A 22,156-nucleotide genomic window follows, 5' to 3' on the forward strand; every position below is an offset into this window, starting at 1 on the left:
GTATCAAAACAAAAACAAATATATATATACAATATGTAATATATATATCTTATATTGCTGAACGGCAAACTAGGAGAATTTTTTCCCTCCCATATTCCCTATCCTCTCACCAATCCCCTAAGGAAAAGAAGGTACCTAAAATTATTTTTAATTCTTAACAAACAGATTCCATACACACCTCTTAAGAGAAGGATCGTAATTGATTGGTTTAGCACAGAGAACAACAGCCCAGTCTAGATTCACATAAATCACGGAAGCATCCAGCCACCTCAGAAAGCAGCAAGCAGGAAGGAGAGAGCTGCAGAAATATGTGAAATAAGGGAAAATGAGAATGGGAAGAAAATAAATATACCCTATGCATAAATACAAGTTGTGTAAGGGGAAGTATTTGAAAGACAGGGAGTTATTTAAGATAACAATTTGGAATTAATGTAACAAATACCCTTTAAACTTTGCAGTGTTCAGATAGCTGGGCCTTGGGTGTAAGATTAATTAAATCACAAATTGTACTGTCACCACATAGAGTGACTCTACTTTTAATTTCATGAAGAACCAAACCAGGTTATAATGTAGATAAAACGCCATATATCTTCTGTCCCAGGAAACCAAATTGGGGGGGTGAAATTTGTTGTTGGAATGCCCTTCCCCCTCCTTCCCACCCTTAAGGCAGAAACCTCAAAGCCTAGTCCCAGCATGCCCACAAAGACATTGAGAAACCAATGCAATAGTCATGGTGGGGAAGACATGTGGAGACTAGCCTAGGCTGGGCCTTCTGCTTAGGCTCTCTTTCCCACGCTCCCCAGAGCCCCACCAAACACAAAAGCTTGGGCCTGCTTGCCTTAGAATGTATCCAGCATTCAGCAAGCAAAAGCACCCAGAGGAAACTGATAAACAGGTGCCCAGCAAACTTAATTAATTCAGTCATTAAACAGAGAACATGCTGAACTGTCCCTAAATCCCTCCTACCCAGCCTTGGGCTCCCACCATCACTTATCAACTACTGTTTTCATTCAGCCCAAAGCCCTATGCCACTTTCTCATACTCCTACCCCACATTCCAACAAGCCACTCAAAGGTCTTTCTTTGGTAAGTACTTTTTTCTTTTCTTCACCCCCCCCTTTTTTTTTTGCTTTTGTTTTTTGTTTGTGACAGTCTCCCAGGCTGGCCTCAAACTCACTAAAAGCTGAAAGTGGCCTTAAATTCCTGATGCTCCTGTCTCTACTTCCCAAGTACTGGAGTATAAAATGTACCACCATTCCTGGTTTGCTTTAATTGCTCCTTTTTCATCTCTGTGCGTTTTAAACACTTGTCCTCATCTACTACGTACAGTGACCTATGACCCTTCCACATCAAGAGAAGCCTGCTCAAGAGAGACTCTTTAAACAGGGCCTGCACTGCAGTCACCACTGTGGCAGCCTCCACCCTGTAATCTTCTTGCTAATAAAAGCCCAGGCAACCACTACTAAGGGGCACACAGAAACAACACTCCCTGCCACAGAGAGACATTGTTTGTCACCAGGCCTTAAATGGTCACTTTTGCCCCCAGAACTTTAATTTGAATCAGGGATTTAGAAAGAAAGTTATGGAAAACACTGAGGGATCTAAGTCACAAAGCAGAGTCCAGAGAAACACCAACTTCTCCAGCATCCTGGCTTTAAAGCTGACCAAATGACTCTGAGACAAAAGTACAATTAAGTAGAAAAAGAGGTGGAATTCCTAGGTCTCTATACATGGATAGATTTTCTGCTTTAGAGAGGGAAGTAGAGACAGAATACAACTCACAAGACTGGTCCTAGTCCTGGCTTGTGTGATGGTTATTCTCATCTGTGTGGTGTCGATAGACCATCCTAAGTCAGAGCTGTTGTGAAGATTGAGTGAGATAGTGTGTTCTACAAGGTGAGGTATTAAGTTGTTTCAAGAGTGAGTTTCAATCATCCAATTACATTACTTCATGGTAATGTCTCAGGCCCAAACTATTTTGTGAAGTAGTAGATGAAATTAATCGGATCAAGAACACAACTGGATTCTACAGAGTAGATGAGCTGGTTTCTCTACTCCAGCTCTATATACTAGGTCACAACTAAACTAGTGTTTCTGGAAGAGAGGGTGTTTTTCTAGTACCTGACTGTCACTGTAACACTACAAATCTATTACACTCATTCTTATTTCCTCCTCAGGGCCTTACAAGTTTGTTACCTCAGATAAACAGAACATGTATGTAAAAATTACCAGTGACTAAATGGCTTACAGTTATTGCCCTAGCAATCACAGAAACCATAAAGAAGTTAAGTTTTACTGCAAACGTGAAAACATACTCATAGGTGAAAAAATTAACAAAGTTCCTAGAGTTCATAGCAAATTTAGAATTTAAACCTCAGTCTAGAATATTTTTAAAACCTACATTCTCTTCTATGCCATGCTTCCCAAACAGAAGTCCAAGCAGGGCATACTGGCAAATGCCTATATTCTCAGCACTTTATGAGGTTCAATAAAAGAACCACGGGTTCAAGGCCAGCCTGGGGCTACATAACAAGACCCTTCCTCAAAAACAAACAAAAAAGAATGAATGGATAGATGGATGGATGGATGAATGGCAGGCTCAAGGCCCTCTGACCTATATGTTGAGAACTTTCTTTTCATAAGAAAAGAGGAAGGGAAAGAGAAAAGGAAAGTGCACATGGGAACTGTATCCATGACAAGCAATAGCAGAAAGTCTCAGGACTTGATGACTCCCTCTTCCTGCCACATACCATAAAAAGACTATATTACAGACTACTGACTGACTCTGGCTGGTATCAAGAAAAGTCTTCCAAGTCTTTCCAGGTTCACCAATTAATGTCAAACACTTTCACCAAAAAAAGGATCCTCAAGGGGAGTGTTTAGCTTTGTGATTCTCCTAGGATTATGTTTTATGAGAATAGCTGTGTTTACTTTTAACAAGCCATAGGTCTTTACTGAAGGGAATCCACCCATCCTAGAAAGAGCTTCCAGGTCTACAGCTTACTCATTCAAGCAATGGCAATGATAAAACAGTCAGTTTTTTTTTTTGTCAGAACTTCAAAATAAATTAAATCAAGTGCCCAGAAGGACCAAAGAATTGGACAGTATTAACCAAATAGCAGAGCAATAATATCAGTCACTGATAGCACAGTCCCTGGAATGATTTGTTCTACTATAAACTGGCTAGAGAAATCTATTTGGGGGCCAGTGAGATGATCTGTGGGATAAGACTTTTGTGCACCAAGCCTGATGACCTGAGTTGGATTCCTGGGACATGGGAGAAAGAGAAACCTGCTACTACAAGTTGTCCTCTGACCTCCTCAGAGGAGTTACAGTACTCATGTTCCCAGACACAAATAAATTAGTGTAATTAAATACCTATTTTATAGGAATATAATTTGGGCATAGTGACTCATATCTATAACCTCAGCACTAGGAGGTTGAAGCAGGAGAATTGCTAGCACCAATCATCAAAGAACATGGACTTTTAGATCTTGACTGCATTCAAATCCCAGATCCCAACATTTACACAATACTGAGCAAAGTGCTACTTTAACACTAAACTTCACTTTTTCTCTGTAAGATGGAAAAAACACATAAGGGTCGTTCATTATGAGAACTAAATGAAACAATCTATGAGAAGTGCTTAGAGAAAATTTAAGCATACAGGAAGCCATTGGCAATGTAACTGTAGTAATTACAGTTTGAACTCGAGGAACTAGGAGTATGTCAGTGTGAGAAAACACATGCCTTCCTTGCTCCCATCACTCCACTGAAATTCTTTACTTTCTTTTTTTGTTTGTTTGTTTTTTTGTTTTTGTCTTTGTTTTTCAAGACAGGGTTTCTCTGTATTGTTTTGAAGGCTGTCCTGGAACTCAACTCGCTCTGTGGACCAGGCTGGCCTCGAACTCACAGAGATCCGCCTGCCTCCCAAGTGCTAAGATTGAAGGCATGCACCACCAACACCCGGCTTTTTTATTTATTTTTTTGGTTTTTTGATACAGGGTTTCTCAGTGGCTTTGGAGGCTGTTCTGGAACTAGCTCTTGTAGATAAGGCTGGATTCGAACTCAGAGATCCACCTGTCTCTGCCTCCTGAGTGCTGGGATTAAAGGCATGAACCACCAACGCCCAGCATTCTTTACTTTCTTAATGGCAAAGATTAAATGAAATCCTTGACATCAAAAGATCTAGGATCCAATCACTGCCTCTGGGGAAAAAAAAATCTAGGAACCCTGGGAAAAGTACTAACCCTGTTTAAGCATCAATTTCCATTATCTTCCAGAGCTCCATTTAATGAGTACACCTATCACATACCCCACACACATACTTCCATGAAGCTCAGGTAGATACATCCATACATGGGCAGACCTGGGTGAGCACTCTGGAAGAAACCCCAAGTTTCCCTGAGTTGATTCTCTAGGCTTCAATCTTAGGGCTCTGGGAAAGAGGATACAATCTTCTGTAACTAGTCCCAAAGTCTCCTCCTTTCTTCCTGTTAGTTCATTATAAATCAAAACTAATGCACATATATATGCTCTCCCTCAAAGCAAACTCCATTCCCATGTCTTCTGGGATATAAAATGATTTTTTAAAGCACCAAGCATCGCTAGGCATTGGTGGTGCACGCCTTTAATCCCAGCACTTGGGATCTCTCTGAGTTCGAGGCCAACCTGGTCTAGAGAGCGAGTTCCAGGACAACCTCCAAAGCAATACAGAGAAACCCTGTCTCGAAAAACAAAAACAAAACAAAACAAAACAGCACGAAGCCTCTTACTGAACACCAATCAGTAACATAGAGCAAGCACCTGTAACACTTCAGTACCATATGGCATAGCTTTCATCAAGAAAGGATGTGTCCAAAACTCACAATTTAACGGTCCTGCTCAAGCGCGCATGCACGGATGCGCGCGTGCACACACACACACACACACACACACACACACACACATACACAGAGACAGAGACACAGAGACAGAGAGACCATTCTGCTTCTAAATCTCAAAGAAACATAGTCTGTGAAGATTTTCTAAAACTCCATCCATTAGGAGAATGCTCATACCAGAGTCCAAACTTCCAGCTTCCAACCCAAACCTCATGAGTTTCCACCTTGTAAAAATTCAGTCAGACTAATTATAGTATTTCTCACTTCTCTGTTAAGATTCATATCCATACTAACCCAAGTCCCTGGAAGATCTATGCCTGTAATCCTAATACTTGAGCTGAGTGAGAAATAAGGATCACAATTTAAGGCATACTTGGGCTATATAAAGGAGTTCAAGGGCAGAAAAACCACCTCTCAAAAAAATTTTTTTATTCAAGGGCTGGGATTTTAATTCAGTAATGCAGTACTTGCTTAGGCGTCCTAAGGTCCTAGGTTTAGTCTATAACACACAAACCAAAAGATCCAAACACAGAAGAGCACAGCAGTGTATGCCTATTGTTTAAACCAGTTCTGAGTCAGCCTGGGCAATATAGTATGACAATAATAATATTAGTAATAACAAATAATCTAAAGGGAACTCTGTTTACTTCATAATTTCATCTCAAGTGAGAACTACTGAATCACAAAATTTACATTCTAGAAATAGCCCTGTCTTGGAAGTTTCTGCATTTCCCTGAGGCTCCACTTGATTGAAAAGGCTGCCCAATAATATCTTACCATGTCCACCCTAAGGCTCACTCGGGGAATTAATGGGTCCTCTGGTCCTATCACTTTACCCTGGAGAAAATAATACATCTGAGGCAGTGCCAAAGGAAAAGAACATAAACACATTCTTTTTCCTAACTTGAATTTTTCTTTACATGGGGCTGGAGAGTGAGTGGATGGCCCAGCCCTTAAGAACCAAGTTCAGTTCCTGGCACTCTAGTCAGGAAGCTTACAATTGCCTGTAACTCTAGTTGCAAGGGATCTGATACCTTCTCTTGGTTTCCTAGGGCACCTGCACACATGTGCACTTACATATATACATACACATAAATAAATAAATAAACAAACAAACAAACAAACAAATAAATGGATCCAAGCAGTGGTGCTGTGTACTATGGAGGCAGAGGCAGGCGAATCTCTGAATTCAAGGCCAGACAGGTCTACAGAGCTAGTTCCAGGGCAGCCAGGGCTATAGAGAGAAAGCATCTCCAGAAAATAAATAAATAAACAAACAAATAAGAAAGAAAAGATAACACATAAAAGGTATTCTTGTGCCTCTGTGGTAGCTCACACCCACAATCCAAGCATTGGTGAGGTTGGGGTTGGTGGGGGAGGGATATCCTTGGGAAATGCTGAGTGAGGCCAGCCTAGGCTATATGAGCTCCACAACAGTCTGGGTTATACTGTGTGATCTTGTCCCCTAAAAAAAATAAAACAAACCACCAGGAATTTGATTCCACCTTCCCCTGGATGGCATGGTCAGAGGCTGAGTTCTGTCCTGCACTAAAGGCTCCTTGGACCTGAGAGGATATAGCCATTGGCTTCTTATATATCTATATATCTTAGGGTAACCAGAGCCACAATGGCTTCTGCGTCAGGGGCATCTAAATACATAGGCCATAGGATGGCCAAGGTAACAAAGATTGGCCATCTTGGCCTGACTCGGCTCTAGGTAGCATGTGGCCAAGCTGAGAGAGATGAACTTGGCTTAGCGATACAAACCTGGCTAGCCTAGAGCTCAGCACTTCTCTTCCTCAGCTTTGTACTGACAGGGTTACAGGTGTGCATCACATTCATTTCAGAATTTAATGTTTCTTTTTCATTTTGCTTGTTTGAGACAGGGTCTCTACTCTGCAGTTTAGGCTGGCCTGTAACTCTACATAGTCCAAACTGAAATCCATTATCCTACCTCAGCTTCCATACTTGGTAGACTTGAAATCCCTATGGTAAATTTATAATTTCAAGAAAGTATACGGTGACTGGGGAAATACAGCTGAGTGGTACAAAACTGCCTAGGATACAGGAAGTTCTGGGTTCCATCTCCAGTGCCACAACAAAAACTGGTGCACAGGCAGGACACTCTCTGGAGCCTAAGAGTTTCAGGAAACCATACACAGAAGAACATAGTCTCAAAAGGCCACTTCTACCATCATGACCCCCTAAGTTCAGAAACTATATAAAACATTATTCTTGTTCTTTTTCCCTCCTAAGAAACCCTCAAATGCTAACACATTAACACTGGCTAAGATTGCACTGGCTGAAGCAAAGGAAAAGCGTGACTCTCCTACGGAGGAGCCAAGGACTGAAAGGGCACGGCAAGAAACAAAACCTGCTTCTCTTTGGAGCTGTGTGACACATACACAGGACTGGTCTAACAAGTCCTCCTGATCTCTCTGGCCAGGCCACCTCCCTCTCCTCTCCTCCCCCATTAGCCAGGTGCCTTTCTCCAAGGCCCTCCACTGGGACAAACACTGCAGTTTCTCTCAAGAGACACTGAGACAGCTACTCACCTAGATCCCTCTGCAACTCTAGCAGAGGGACCTTACCTAGCCTTATAAGGAAAAAGCAGGGCCTGGGGAGAAGCCGATAAGGAAACAAAGATAAAAGGGAGGGGTGGGGGAGGTGTCAGACTGGAGGAAGGGGAGAGGCCAAATGCCTATCTCTTTCCTGAAAAAGGAGGGAGGAAAAAAAGAGAAGGCAGTCAGTCTACAAAGAAGTAAGAGAAATCTATCAGAATTCGATGATACTGTTTAACTCTCCTCATTAAAATTAACTGTGACACATTATACCCCCCAGGCAAAAAAAATGAAAAAAATGTAGAGAAAAGCTTAACCTTTGGTTTTAGGTGAGGTCATCCAACTGTTTGAGCTCACATTCTTTGTTTTAAAGAGACAGTGTCTCACCAACCCCTTTACTTCCTATCTACAGAATTTCCCACATCTCTTTTGCTCATCATTTGAAAATAACTTGGAAAGGGTGGAAGCACATAACTGAGTCATATTTACAAAGTCCCTACTTCCTCAAAGCCCTAAAAAGGACAACAGACAACCCTTCTGCCACACTTAGGGAACACTTGCCTTTCTGGACAACAAACAGTGACTATGAAGAAAGCAATGAGAGGAAGCATGAAAGTCTATTTTAGCTAGATTAACAGGTAACAGGATAAAATGCTTTTTCCATATGAATGAAAGATAAAATACAAACCTAAAGTGTACTGCAACCTCCCCCTAGAAATTATCAGTAGAATCATCTCAATACCTCCTGAAGCACACCAGCCTACTTGTGAGAGAGGGTCTAGCTAGTATCTCTGTATGTGTTGCCTCACAGTAGGTATGTGCACTAATAGCCCCTTTTTATGGATGAGTAAACCACTTATCGGAAGTAGCATTGCTGATAGTAGAAAAATCCTGCTCACATACACAAGAAAGTGTATGAGCTTTCTATGCTTCCAGTGGTTATGAGTCATTCTAAATCTACAGAAGTTAAAACAAGGGATTTTTGTTGTTGTTTTTATTTTAAGCAGGATTTGATAGAACATACACACCTGTAATCAAAATACTGGGTAGGCTAAAGCAAGAGAATTTCAAGGCTAGTCTGGGCTATATAGTGAGCCCCTAGCTACACACACACACACACACACACATATACACATACACACACACACACACACACACACACACACACACACACACACACACACACACACACGGGTGTGCTTGAGGAGAGGGTGGGGAGTGGACATGGGCAAGTGAACCCACCCAGAGAGACCTCTGGGTCTTACCTTCACTTTAAAAAGCAAAGTATTCCTTGATTCTGGGGATAAGTGGTTTGTATTCTACTTCTAAGTTTCTTCTTTTTTTTTTTTTTTTAAGACATAGTCTTTCTCTGTAGCTTTGGCTGTCCTGAAACTCAATATGTAGACCAAGCTGGCCGTGAACTCAGAGATCGGCCTGCCTCTGCAACCAAGTGCTGGGATCAATGCTGTGCGTCACAACTGCCTGTCCTAAATTTCTTTTATAAGGAACAAGAACTCAGAGAAGGAAGGTAGTGGACACAAAACAGATTGCTTTGTACCAATCCTTCTTTCCCACTGGCAAGCCTCACCTAGAAATCGTTTTTAATGTGATATCTATCTCACTAAGTCAAAAGCAAAGATCAGAGGTGAGGTGGGAAAAAGTAGGAACTAGAAGCAGGGAAGATTGTGTTGGTCAGCTCAGAACAGAGGGGAAGGATTGTTCTAGTGGTATGTTAGCAATCTGCCTCTAGGGCAGCTGTCCTCCTAGGCAATCAAAAGCAGATCTGTGTGTGCTCAGGAGCTAGACAGCTTAGAAAGAAGATGAGGATTCAGCTACCCAATCAACAAAATCAGAAAAGATGCCTGTTTAACAGCTGTAATAAAGAGCAGGAAAAACAAAACAAAGAAGAAAGGGGTGGGCAGCAGTAGGAGGACAAGGTGTTGAAGTTCAATCCCAGGAAACTACCAACCATCCCCAGGTATGGGTAAACATTGGATATCTGCAATAAGGGATGCTAAAATCAAACTGTGTAGCAGGATACTGAAATCAAATGGGCAGGGTACTCCTGTGTGTAGCAAGGTGCCAAACAGAAGGGTGGGTTCCAGCATTACCAGTTTCTTTGTCCCTTTCAGACCCAACAAGGTTTCTGCACCATACAGACATAGTACATCATCTAACATCTGTGTCCTTCTAGAATTCCATTCTTAATTAAATCCTAAATATCCATAAATAAGCACACACAAAACTCAGTAAGCTCCTCAATGCTAAAAGATCAAGGCCATTTATATAACTCAAGTGTTAAGATGTAAAAGGCCACAGTCAGATCTCATACCCTCTCTAATCCCTCAGAGTAGCTAGATCTCTGAGACCCATTAGACATACAAAGGCTGCTCTCTTCTCTGTAGGGTTCTGTAGCAGGGCTGGTCTCCAGGGACAAAGAGATTTCACAGGAGAACCACAAAGACATCACTCCTCTCTGTTCCCCCACTCCCAGCTTTCTCACTTCCTGTCACAGTAGCACCAGACCACAGTCTCCCAGAAACAAACAAATACAAAGTGCTGGATTCTGGGCTGCGGGCCAACCACATTCCAGGGCATCCTGTCTACCAATCACCAGCTAGAGCTCCTACTTTGCCCTGCTCAGTTCCTTATCATGTTCAGGAAAGCAACCCTCCTCTCAGCCTCAAGCCAACACTACACAGGACAAAGCTCAGGCCTTTAAGAATCAGCAGAAAGATACTATGTGCACAGAACTAAGAAAGAGTCTGGGGGCCATGGGGTATCATTTTAAATTGTACTTGGCAAGATTTCCCACTTTGGAGACACTAAAATGAGGATTTTTAAAACTAAAGCTGCTTTCCAGTCAGCACAACTACAAGTGGCACATCCCCAAGAAAGCACCACCAATGACAAGCTGATCACCAGCAGGAGATCATGCCCTCTGTCACATTCTCTATCACCCATTTCCATTGCTTTTAAAACCTTCAAACTTCTCTACATGTGGAACTAATTTCTAAAGCCAGCCCCACAGAGAACAAACAAAGGCAGCAGACTCCACCCTACAGAACGGCAGTTTATCAAGTTCTGAGGGCAAAGTTCCTGACTTCCCAAGAGAAGAAGAGGAGGGCCACTAGGAACTGCACTGTGGCCCAGGCAGCAAAGAGGTTGAGACAGCAACCTCAGCTTTTCCTATGGCCTACTCAGGAAATAAAAAGCACTGGCTGGCTCAAGAATAGGCTAAACTACACATTTTTCTATTACCTTGTACAGTCCATTGGGAGTTAGTCCTAACCCCCAAAAGCAAAACTAGACAGAGGTCATGCTCCATCAGATTCCTGAGATCCAAAGAAATAGCACCCTTTGCCCAAGGTTCCATTTAGTGTGCATAAACAGCCAAGCTCAGCAGAGTTCTAACCAGAGGAACATTCCAAGCCAAGAACTAGTAAAATGCCATCTTTCTCATCTTCTCTCTCCCTCCTCCTAGCCAACCCCCACCCCCAACTTGCTAGAAACACTACCGGCTAACTCCTGAATCTGTGGCTAAACCTTGATTTCTGCAGCACAAGAAGCAAAAGACAGTAGAGAGCAGCACCACAACTTAGAGAAATGTAGTCCTTATCTGAACCTGGCACAACCAGATGGAGAGTTGGGCAAGAATATACAATAGTCAGCTATTCTAGGTAGACACAAACCAGTATTTAGCAACACTGTTTTATGTTTTAGAGCAGCAGGGTCAAGTCATTACAAATAATGCCACTGAAGCACACAAGGAAACAAAAGTTCATACCTACTTCCAAATTTAATTCCTTTCTTTCTCAAGAATTTTGAATATATAGTTATAAATGTCAGCATTCTTAATGTTCCCTTGCTCATGACCCAAACCAGATATAGGAGAGTAGATTGTATACTATGAGATGAACATGCAAGATGAATTAAAAAAAAAAACATTTAAGGAAGTTTTCTGAAATAAAACAATAAAAATTGTTTATAAAAAGATATCCCCCCAGCCCGGCGTTGGTGGTGCACACCTTTAATCCCAGCACTCAGGAGGCAGAGGCAGGCGGATCTCTGTGAGTTCAAGGCCAGCGTGGTCTACAAAGTGAGCTCCAGGACAGCCTCCAAAACCACAGAGATATCCCCCCAAAACAGAACTAAACACATCCCTATTCATGCTATGATGCTCTGAAAAAGTGTCTGGTGTGTCTGCATCAAACTAAATAGGTGAGATAGGAAAGGAGTGTTGAGTTACAATTGCCATCACTCCAGTGTGAACCAGGGAAGGAGACTAGCACAGTGAACCAATTACAATTGAACTTAACTTCACTAGAGATCCTTAGTCTAACTGTATCTCTGGGTCTTTCAGACATATTTAGAAAACTCAACCAAAAGGATAGTTAAAGAGAGCATCCCAGAAAGACCTCTAGGACTTTAAGTGAAGGATGTAGCTTCCTGCATCATGCTCCAAAGCCAAAGAATTAGAGGGAGGGTGGGTGTGGAGGATCACATCCATAATCCCAGCACTTGGAAGACAAGGCAGGAGTTCAAAGTTAGCCTGTACTACCTAATGACACTGCCTCTCCAAAAAAAAAAAAAAAAAGGCCATCCTAGCATTGGAAGTCAAAGGGAGAAGAGAAAGAATGTGTCTCATAAAGTTAGGCTACACTCCAAACAGACAACATCCCAGAGTGTTAAGAGTGTCTGAGAGGCCAGTGCCCCTCCACCACCCAGTTCCAATTCCTGGTGAGTCCTTATTTCAGAACAATCTTTAAGAAGAATTACAGAGAGGTTTGATGAAGGCACCAGCTGTTTCCACTACTCTCCCTCCCCCTCCTCAGACCACAGTTCAAACTCACATCAAACAGTTAATACAATTGACCCGTCAGTAGGAAGGAGAAGCCTGGACTAAAATAGCAAGAAGAGTGCCAACTGGTTCCACTTGGAATGCTTGCTTGGCTCAATTTAAAAATAAGAAACTTTTGCTATCCACTCCCTGTCCAATTAAGTTCTCTCTACAATCTACCTTTCAGTGTCAAATCAGTTTCAGTTTCTTCCCTAGAACTCCTTGGTCTATTTTCAAATCTCAGAGAATACAAGGGGAGTGCACATAAAAGGCTGAATGTAAAACAATGTCTGAAGGATGGAAGGTTTCCTGAACTGCAAAAACAACCTTTAGTACAGGTTTCCCCATCCCCCTACCAAAACAAACAAAAAAGCACAGAGGCAAAGGGGAACACGAAACTACACAAAAACATAATGGAAACTATGTCTTAAGGTTTTGGTAACCAGGTGAGATCAATAACACAGACTGAATGTAGCTCAGAATGGAACACTTGCCTAGCATGCATGAAATGCTAAATCAATCTGCGACACTGAAGAAGAAAGACTTACAAGACCAGTTCCTCCCCCACCCATATTCCAAGTTGGTCAGAGTTGGCCAAGAAGGAAGTTAAGGAAGCCAGCATTTCCCTTTCAGACAGGAAGTAAATTAGCCCTTCCTGTGAATTTTAAACAAATTGTACAGCTGGGGTTTCAATGCTAACATCCTCTCTGAATTTGTTCCACAATTTCAAAACTGCAAGGGAGAAATGGAGCTGTAGTCTAAGTTTCTCTTAACAGTCAACTTGAATTCTCCACACCATACTACATATTGGCTTATCCTTCAAGTCAGCATTAACATGTAATCCCAAAACAATACTGAGTAACACTAAAGCAGATAAATTTAAATTAACCAGCCCCCACTCCATGTCTACTACCACAAACCAGTTTGGTTTTTGGTTTTTGTTTTGTTTTTCGAGACAAGATTTCTCTGTGGCTTTGGAAGCTGTTCTGGAACTCACTCTGTAGACCAGGCTGGTCTCGAACTCACAGAGATCTGCCGGCCCCTGCCTCCCGTGTGCTGGGACTAAGGGTGTGCGCCACTACCACCCAGCCACAAACTAAACTAAATATCCATCCATCTGAGGCCTCAACCCTGAGAAATTACAATAATTTGGGAATTCAGTTTCAAAAAGGCTACATAGTGATTCTCACAGCCTGTAGCAAACCATGTGGCCTATTCCCGACAATCTAACCACAATATTCCTGACAAAAGGGACAGTAAGTTAGAAAATATATTTGGGCCTGTTTTGCTGCCCACTAGACAGCTCAGACCATTACTTAATCTGGATTAGAAGCTCTAAGAAAAACCGGGCATTGGTGGTGCATGCCTTTAGTCCCAGCACTTGGGAGGCAGAGGCAGGCAGATCTCTGTGAGTTCGAGGCCAGCCTGATCTACAGAGCAAGTTCCAGGACAGCCTCCAAAACAATACAGAGAAACCCTGTCTCGAAAAAAAAAAAAAAAAAAAAAAAAAAAAAACTCTGAGAAAGCATAAGTATAAGATGGCTGAAACAGCATAATGTTAGAGCCTTTTGTGGGGGGCTTGTTGTTGTTTTAGACAAAGTCTCACTAAATAGCCCAGTTTCCTGTTTGCTGGTCTCAAACTCACAGTGATCCTCTTGCCTCAACCTCATGGTTGCTGGGATTACAGACATGTCACTAAGCTTAGCTATGAATCCTTTTTTTTTTTTTTTAACTCAGAACCTAGAAGGAAGAACTATTTTGCTTACCAGTTCTACCATTTATAGGGCTCCTGAACTGCTGCCTATTTTCACTGCAGCCAGATCAAAATTTTAAATGTTTTAATTTCCTGCAAGGAACGAAGGTCTATGCCAAATTCTCAAAGACTGGTTCCATATTCTACTGCAAAAGAGGCCAAATCCTACAACTTCTTGCAAGTACTCTTGACCCCTAGATATTTCTAGCCTACTTGACAATAAATGAGGAATAATCAGAAATTCAGACATCAAGCACTGTTGCTGACATTTCCCAAGCAAGTCACTTTAACTTCTGGTTTGAGATCAGATGAGTAGCAAAATGGTCTTAACAAACTATGGAGAACAGTATTTCTATAGAAAGCATGTGTAAAGACTTAGTTTAAAAAAAAAAAAAGCAGAACAGCATTACATGATACAGTCAATTACAAACATCTTCACCATCTATAGATGCTAGAGAAATAGCATCAACCAGTTACTTAAAGCAACTTGAAAATCTTGCAGAAATCTGTGATTACCTGGAGTACTTCCCACATAAAATGATAGTTAGGAGAAGGGAAATGGAGTGGGGGTGGGAGAGACTTTAGTCAACCCTCAAAGATGGTATTAAGTAACAGGATGGCAATCAGATAATTATAGAGGGAAGAATAAGGAGTAACCAGGTCAAGTACCAGGACTAACGCCTCTACAAAAAGAAAGGGAAAGCTGGGTGTAGCTCATACAGGGTAATGCCAGTCTGGGGAGGCTCAAGTAGGAAAACTGTTTCAAGTTCTTGACTATGCTATAAGCTTGAGCACCCACATACACACAAAGATCAGGGGAGGGAGAGAGGTATCTTTAACTGGATGACAGATTTCTAAGTCAGAAATCTCAAGAGGAAAAATAAATATAGATGATTCAAGACACGGGGTCTCTGGTGGTCAGGTATTATCTGACTTTCCGATAGGAGTTGCAAAAACACTAAATAGCTGGTTACTCTTCTTCAGCTCTCTCAAGCAAAGTAGTTGAGAATGTGCTTTGATAATCCCTAATAAATTCAACTTTCATATCTGGAAATCGAAAATGGAGTCCTATGATTACTTAACAAGGATGATAAACTCTGATATGCAAGACAAAACTATGGATATGGTAATTTTATTTATTAAATTTTTTTTTTTGGTTTTTCGAGACAGGGTTTCTCTGTGGCTTTGGAGGCTGTCCTGGAACTAGCTCTTGTAGACCAGGCTGGCCTCGAACTCACAGAGATCCGCCCACCTCTGCCTCCTGAGTGCTGGGATTAAAGGCGTGTGCCACCAACGCCCGGCCGGATATGGTAATTTATAAAGTGACTGTGATACCCAGTCTTAAGTGGGGGGTTCCAGAAACCATTAAATCCCAACATTAAAAGGAGGAAGGACAAACTTCTAACCAGGCATGGTAGCCTACACCTTTAATCCCAGCAGAGGCAAGCAATCTGTTAGTTTCAGGACAGCTTGGCCTACACAGTGAGTTCCAGAGCTATGTTAAAAGAGCTTTAAAAAAAAAGCAGAAACTTTTAAGTGAAATGAGCATAAGAAGCAGTAGAGGTAAGTGGGGACTCATACAACTAAAAAAAAAAACCAACAAATGTAGACAAAAGGGAACTGTACCAGATTTATGCTGCAATTCTCCTTTTCCTAGACAACTATGTAAATAAGAAAAAATTTTATCTTTATAAACACATGTAAACTTATTCTAACTAACTGCACTGGTACTGTGGTTCTCCAAGACAAGGATCAACCTATAGAAAACCTACTGTTATGAAAATCACTTTCATAGAGTGGGAGCTGGGGCTGCTGCTGCCTCAAATTGGTAGGAACACGCTAAAGACTAGTCACAGCTGTTGTCTCTCTAAAACCTGAAGACAGTTTTTCTTTGTACTTCACAGTGCTAGACAGGATCCTGAACCAGTACTCTATCCTTCAGGGCACACCAGCCCAGACAGGTCTCTACTGATACCCATGCCCCTCCATCTCTCCTGTCCAGGGTTAACAACCAGCCTAGAGTCTGTGACCTTTGTATTCCTCTCATCTGCATGCCCACTCATTCATTTTGTTCTCTTCCAAATACACCTTACACATATGGCCTCCCTGATCACTCTTGTAAAATATAATAACCCTCAGCATTTGAAAAGTACAGGCAAAAGGATCAGAAGTTCATGAGCCAGCCTGGGCTTCATGAAACCCTGTCTCAAATAAACCAATAAATGGATAGATGGATGGTGGACAGATGGATGGCAGCAACACACACCCACAAATTTTCTCCCTTTGGCACCATTTAGCTTTCATTCTATGTACTATGCTTTTTTCAACAAAATTACATATTGTAGCATATGTGCTTATATACTCATTATTAAGTGTATTTGGTTTATGATTATGTACTAGAGCATGGCATGCAGCAGTTTTTTTTTTTATGCTAGGATCAAACCCAGGGATTTGTTTATGCTAGATAAATGTTCTACTACTGAGCTACCTCCTCAGCCCTAGGTTTTTCATTTTGTTTTGTTTTGTTTTTTTCTATTTTGCTTTGATCATTTCCTTTTGGGTAAGAGTCTCAATATCTAGCCCAGCTAGTTCTCATCTCCTATAGTCCTACACTGGCCTCAAGTGCCAGGGTTCAGGTATACCACCACACCTGCCTTCTGTTGCAGAGGTTCTTCTTGTCCCACCAGCCTGGTCCCACCTCAGCCCCAAATAAACTAGGACACTATGTTAATTGTGAAACCATTGACCAGTGACTAGGGCTTATTACTGGCTAGCTCTGTCTTAATTATTAACTCATTTCTATTAATATAAGTATTTCCACGTGGTCTTATCTTACCGGGGAAGATCCAGCAAATCCTATCCTCCAGGTCTCACATGGGTTTGAAATTAAAGAATATCTATCCATTTGACATATATACATATATATATATATAAGCCTAATTGACATAACTATAAATTTTGACTATTAAAGGTGACTACAATCTGTATTTAATTATGCATTACATTTTTTAAAGATTTATTTGTTTATTACATATACAGTGTTCTGCCTATATGCCAGAAGAGGACACCGGATTGAATTGTAGATGGCTGTGAGCCACCATGTGGTTGCTGGGAATTGAACTCAGGACCCCTGGCAGAGCAGTCAGTGCTCTTAACCTCTGAGCCATCTCTCCAGCCCTACATTACATTTTTAAATGAGCTGTATAAACATAATACCTAAACAAGAGTATAATATAACAAAATTGACCTTAAATTTTATAAATAAACCAAAATCCATACCAACGTAAACAATTCATTTCTATATCAGTCTTCTTCTGAGTAAAGATGTTTCACATGTTCAATGAATACAAACAAATTTTAGAAAAATAAATCAACTTCATTTTGTTCTTATTTTAATACTTTTTGTTTAGTTGGTTGCATTTTTGTTCCTTTTGAAACAGGGTCTCATGCTCCCCATGCTAACCTCAAACTCACTACTTACCCAAGGATAACTTAATCCCTGACCCTCCACTTCTCAAATGCTGATATCACTAGCATGCACCACCATGACTAGTTCTTTTTTATTATTTTACACTCATTTTGCATATGCATGTATATGTGGTAACCTATGCTATGAGGCACACATGCAAAAGTCATCAAGTTTGGCAGCAAGCACCTTACCCGCTGAGTCATCTAGCCAGTCCTATGTATCTATATTTTTTGGTAAGATCCACTCTGTAGCACAGGCTGGCCTCAAACTTCAGATCTTCCTGCTCAGCTTTGAAAATACTGGGATTACAGCAATGCCGTGCCAGGTTCTCTACATTTTTTTCTAACTGTGATTCTTAGGTCGATCTATGATTTGGGCGCTCTTAGACACCTACAGCCATACCTACTCCTTTGGCTGACCTTCAGCTGGGTAGACACTCAAGTGCCCAACTGTGTCCTAGTTTACAAAGCCAGCAGTGGAGAGAACAGCAGAAAGGTTACAGAGTTCCCCCATTCCAACAAAGAAGCAGGAAAGAAATCAGATTGGCATCAATTTCCCTTTTAAAATAGACTCCTCTATTTAAAAAGTGGACTGAATATACACCAGCTACTTTATTCAATGAGATTTACTTCACTTGCAATGAGATGGGAACTGCAGGTGCTTTGATAAAAGTACTGAAAAGTTGACCTACTTTCTATAACAATGTCTAGGTCCTCAAATATCAGAATAAATTTTGGTGTCTTAAAATATTAGCTTCTTCAAACAAGTATCTTTTCATTCTACAGTAAGAAATGTGCTTCTCCATTCTAATACAGAACAACATGGGTCACACAGACAAACACGGTCATTTATTCTGTGGAAAGTAAATTTCTTTTTCTCTATTATTAGCTGGGCTATAACTCGTAATTAATTAGGAAAGATGAGAGCTAATAAGTAAATAAATAAATGATAAAGACTAGGGGTCTGGCAGTGGTGTCACACAACTTTAGTCACAGAATTAGGAAGGCAGAGGCAGTTGGCCAGCCTGGTCTACAAAGAGAAACCCTGTCTCAAAAAAAAAAAAAAAAAGGGTTGAGCACTTGGGAGGCAGATGGATTTCTTGAGTTCAAGGCCAGTCTCATCAACAGAGTTCCAAGACAGGGCTACACAGAGAAATCTGAGGTTGGGGATGGGTGGCATTGGCTGAATTACTAAATGGACCTTCATGTCAATTTAACTCAAGTAAACCAGAAGCAGTATTCTAACTTGTCTTTAGCACCAATACAACTGATTAAAATGAAAAGACCATTAACTTAAAGAAGATAGTACAGAGAACGGGAAAGCAAACAAAGGAAGAATCAGGAGAAACAATAAAGAATATAGGGTAGAAAATATAGGAATTTGGGTAATTAGCCATCACAGAAGGCTAAGAGTACCAAATAAATACTATTTAGAACCCTAGTTACATGGGTTGCATAATATGAGGAAAATACATAGCAAGGCCCTGTTTCTGAAAGGTGAGGGATGGGATGAAGAGAAGGAAAATTCTAGGCTGGGGGAAACTTACATACAGGTTTCCTTTCAGACATGCATACATCCCAAGTCCAGCTAGGCTTTTCCTCATATCTGAAAGCATACTTGTCTTAGAACCACTTTTCACAAGAAGCACTCATGAATTCAAATTTTCTACATGGCACAGTTTTTTAAATGTCCATAAATATGGGCTGCAAGTGGAATGTTTCCCAAACAAAAAAGAGGGAACTCATTTCAGTAAAATGGATAGCAAAACACTGCCTTTATTTCTGTACAAGCATTTATAACTCAGCATTAGTTTACTAACTTCTGGCTGGACAAGCTTGAGGTGAAGAATCTGGCTCAAAATGGCATGTGAAAAAAAATGGGGATATGAGGCTACATACCTGTACCAAGCAACTGGGGAGGCAGAGATAAGAAGCTCTTACAAGTTTGGGGACAGCCTGATGTACACAGCAAATTCCAAATCAACCATGGCTATATAGAGAAAGCAAGACTCAAAACAGAAATCTGGTTCAAGTTGATGGTAATAAACTCAAGCAAAACCCTTCTCAGTCCACTCTGATCAAATTACATTTACCCAGAGTTCTGTTTCTGCTAGACACAAAGATGAGAATAACCTGTAGTTCTTTTCTAAAGTCTTTGAAGAAATTACAGATATATTCAGGCAGTAATTCCCATTTCGAAGAGTTGCCACTATTTTTGACAACCCTTCCACACAAAGTTGCTGCCTACTACAAAATAAAATGCCCCCTATCCAACAGAATTTCTCTGTGTAGCCCTGGCTGTCCTGGAGTTCACTCTGTAGACGAGGCTGGCCTTGAACTCAGAGAGATCCATCTGCCTCAGCTTCCTGAGTGCTGGGATTAAAGGTGTGAGCCACCACCACCTGACCCAAAATAAAATGTTTCTTAAAAATAACAGAAGGCAGACATTGATGCTTGAACAGGTCTGTGATTCTATTACTTGGGAGGCTATGGGAGATTTTAAGTATAAGCAAGCTGGGCTACACAGTGAAACTTTGTCTCAACAAACTATTAAAAAGACATTTTGTCTCAAATAAATGAAGACAAATGATGTTTCAGTTAATTCAGTGTTCTATGACAATCACATACAGGTATTACTATGAGCTGTATACTACTGTATGAATCTTAAGTAGCAAATGTAATGACAATCCTATATAAGAAGAATTAGAAGAGATCAAACCTAGGGCCTAGGCAAGCACTCTATCACTGAGATATGTCCCCACAGAAATGATCAAAATGACCACATCAGCCGGGCGTTGGTGGCCCACGCCTTTAATCCCAGCACTCGGGAGGCAGAGGCAGGCGGATCTCTGTGAGTTCAAGGCCAGCCTGGTCTACAAAGTGAGTTCCAGGACAGCCTCCAAAAACAGAGAAACCCTGTCTCGAAAAAAAAAAAAAAAATGACCACATCTTAGACAAGAGTATGACAAAGAGTAAGAAATTTGTCCTGAGGTAGATTGAAGCAGGATTAGAACCCAACAGTCTAGCCCCAGAATCTTTTCTTCTCAACAGGACTTTCTTTTACAGAGTTGTTCTTTTTGTTTTTAAAGAATTAATGCGATAACTACTGTGCTATGCTACTTGGCCTTATAACATTGGGAAGAGGCTCTCAGTAGGAAATTACTTTTTTGGTTGAGAACATTAGAAAAATATGTGATAGTCAAAATATTTGAGGCAAAACAGAAACATCTGGTGCTAGGTGATTAAAGGTAAAGAATTAATGTGATTCTTGAAAATTTTCTTACAAAATTCTGCATGTTTGAAAGAAAAACTTTAAGTACTACTTTCCCCATCATATAATGAGTCTTGCGAAAACTAACAAAATTACCTATCACTGATCACAGAACACTTGAAGAAAAACTCTTTAAGACTAGATGTAGCAGGATGTGGTGGTGGTGGTGGTGGTGGTAGTGTTTGTCCTTAATCCCAATATGAAGGCAACAGGATCTCTATGAGTTTGGGGGCCAGCCTTGTCTACATAGCAAGTTCCAGGACAGCCTGGGCTCCAAACCAGAGACCCTGTCAAAACAAAACAGTCTAAGGATGTATATGTGCTTGCCTAATATACAAGAATCCCTAGGCAAGGTCAAAGCCAGCCTGGACTACTTAACACCGTGTCTCAAAAAAAGAGTGACTAAAAATAATTACATGGGCTGGAGAGATGGCTCAGAGGTTAAGAGCACTATTTTTCCTGAGCCCCGGAGTTCAATTCCCAGCAACCACATGGTGTCTCACAACCATCTATAATGAGATCTGGTGCCCTCTTCTGGCCTGCAGGGATACATGTAGAGAAAACACTGAACATAATAAATAAATAAATCTTAAAAATAACAGCCGGGCGTTGGTGGCCCACGCCTTTAATCCCAGCACTTGGGAGGCAGAGGCAGGCGGATCTCTGTGAGTTCAAGGCCAGCCTGGTCTACAGAGCGAGTTACAGGACAGCCTCCAAAACAATACAGAGAAACCCTGTCTCGAAGAACCAAAAAAAAATGTATTAATAATAATAATTACACAACTAAATAAAAATCACTCATACTTTAATTCTCCCCACCCCTCCTTTTTCTTTTTTGTTTTTTGGGGTTTTTTTTGTTGTTTTGTTTTTCAAGACAGGGTTTCTCTGTGGCGTTGGAGACTTTCTAATACAGCTCCATGGCTGTAAGGGTGATTAATACAGTAATCATAGTAATAATAATGGCTGCCAAGTGTGATAGCTCACATTCTGGTCACAACACAAAGTGACACTGAGGCAGGAGAACTGCTTCCAGTGTGTGTTATCCTATGCTAGCCCTATACACATACACAGAGCTAGCAAAAAAGGACACATGATAAAAGACCAGGTGTGGTAGCCTACACCTGTGATTACAGCACCTGGGAGGCAGAGACAGAGAGATCAGGGGTTAAAGATCGGCCGAGTTACAGGAGACTGTCTCAAAATGGGACTTGGGGGAGGGAGAAAATAATATCAAACACATTTCTTTGAAGCACTTGTGTCTAAAACTATCATCCCAAGCGCTTTGTGTTTTTGTTAGTAGTGGTGTATAAACCACTGATCCAAGCAGGACTGAAAATGTCCTTCCTTGCTGCTGCCCACATTTCTCCCCAGAAAATGGACA

At 41.1% G+C, this 22,156-nt stretch overlaps 1 protein-coding gene across 26 annotated transcripts in view; it reads right to left on the reverse strand.

Moving 5' to 3' along the window:
• Positions 1–22,156, reverse strand: part of Ctnnd1 (catenin delta 1) — a 78,295-nt gene that overhangs the window by 51,564 nt on the left and 4,575 nt on the right. For 24 of the 26 annotated variants that reach the window (XM_021232241.2, XM_021232234.2, XM_013121228.3 and 21 more), the window contains exon 2: positions 179–298. The exons of the other annotated variants lie outside the window; for them this stretch is intronic. The gene's annotated coding sequence lies outside the window, so the exon portion shown is untranslated. The remainder of the gene's footprint in view (positions 1–178; positions 299–22,156) is intronic. 26 annotated transcript variants of the gene reach the window in all.

This window comes from Mesocricetus auratus, unplaced genomic scaffold, assembly GCF_017639785.1.
Source record: "Mesocricetus auratus isolate SY011 unplaced genomic scaffold, BCM_Maur_2.0 Super-Scaffold_100004, whole genome shotgun sequence".
In the NCBI taxonomy this organism is placed as follows: domain Eukaryota; kingdom Metazoa; phylum Chordata; class Mammalia; order Rodentia; family Cricetidae; genus Mesocricetus; species Mesocricetus auratus.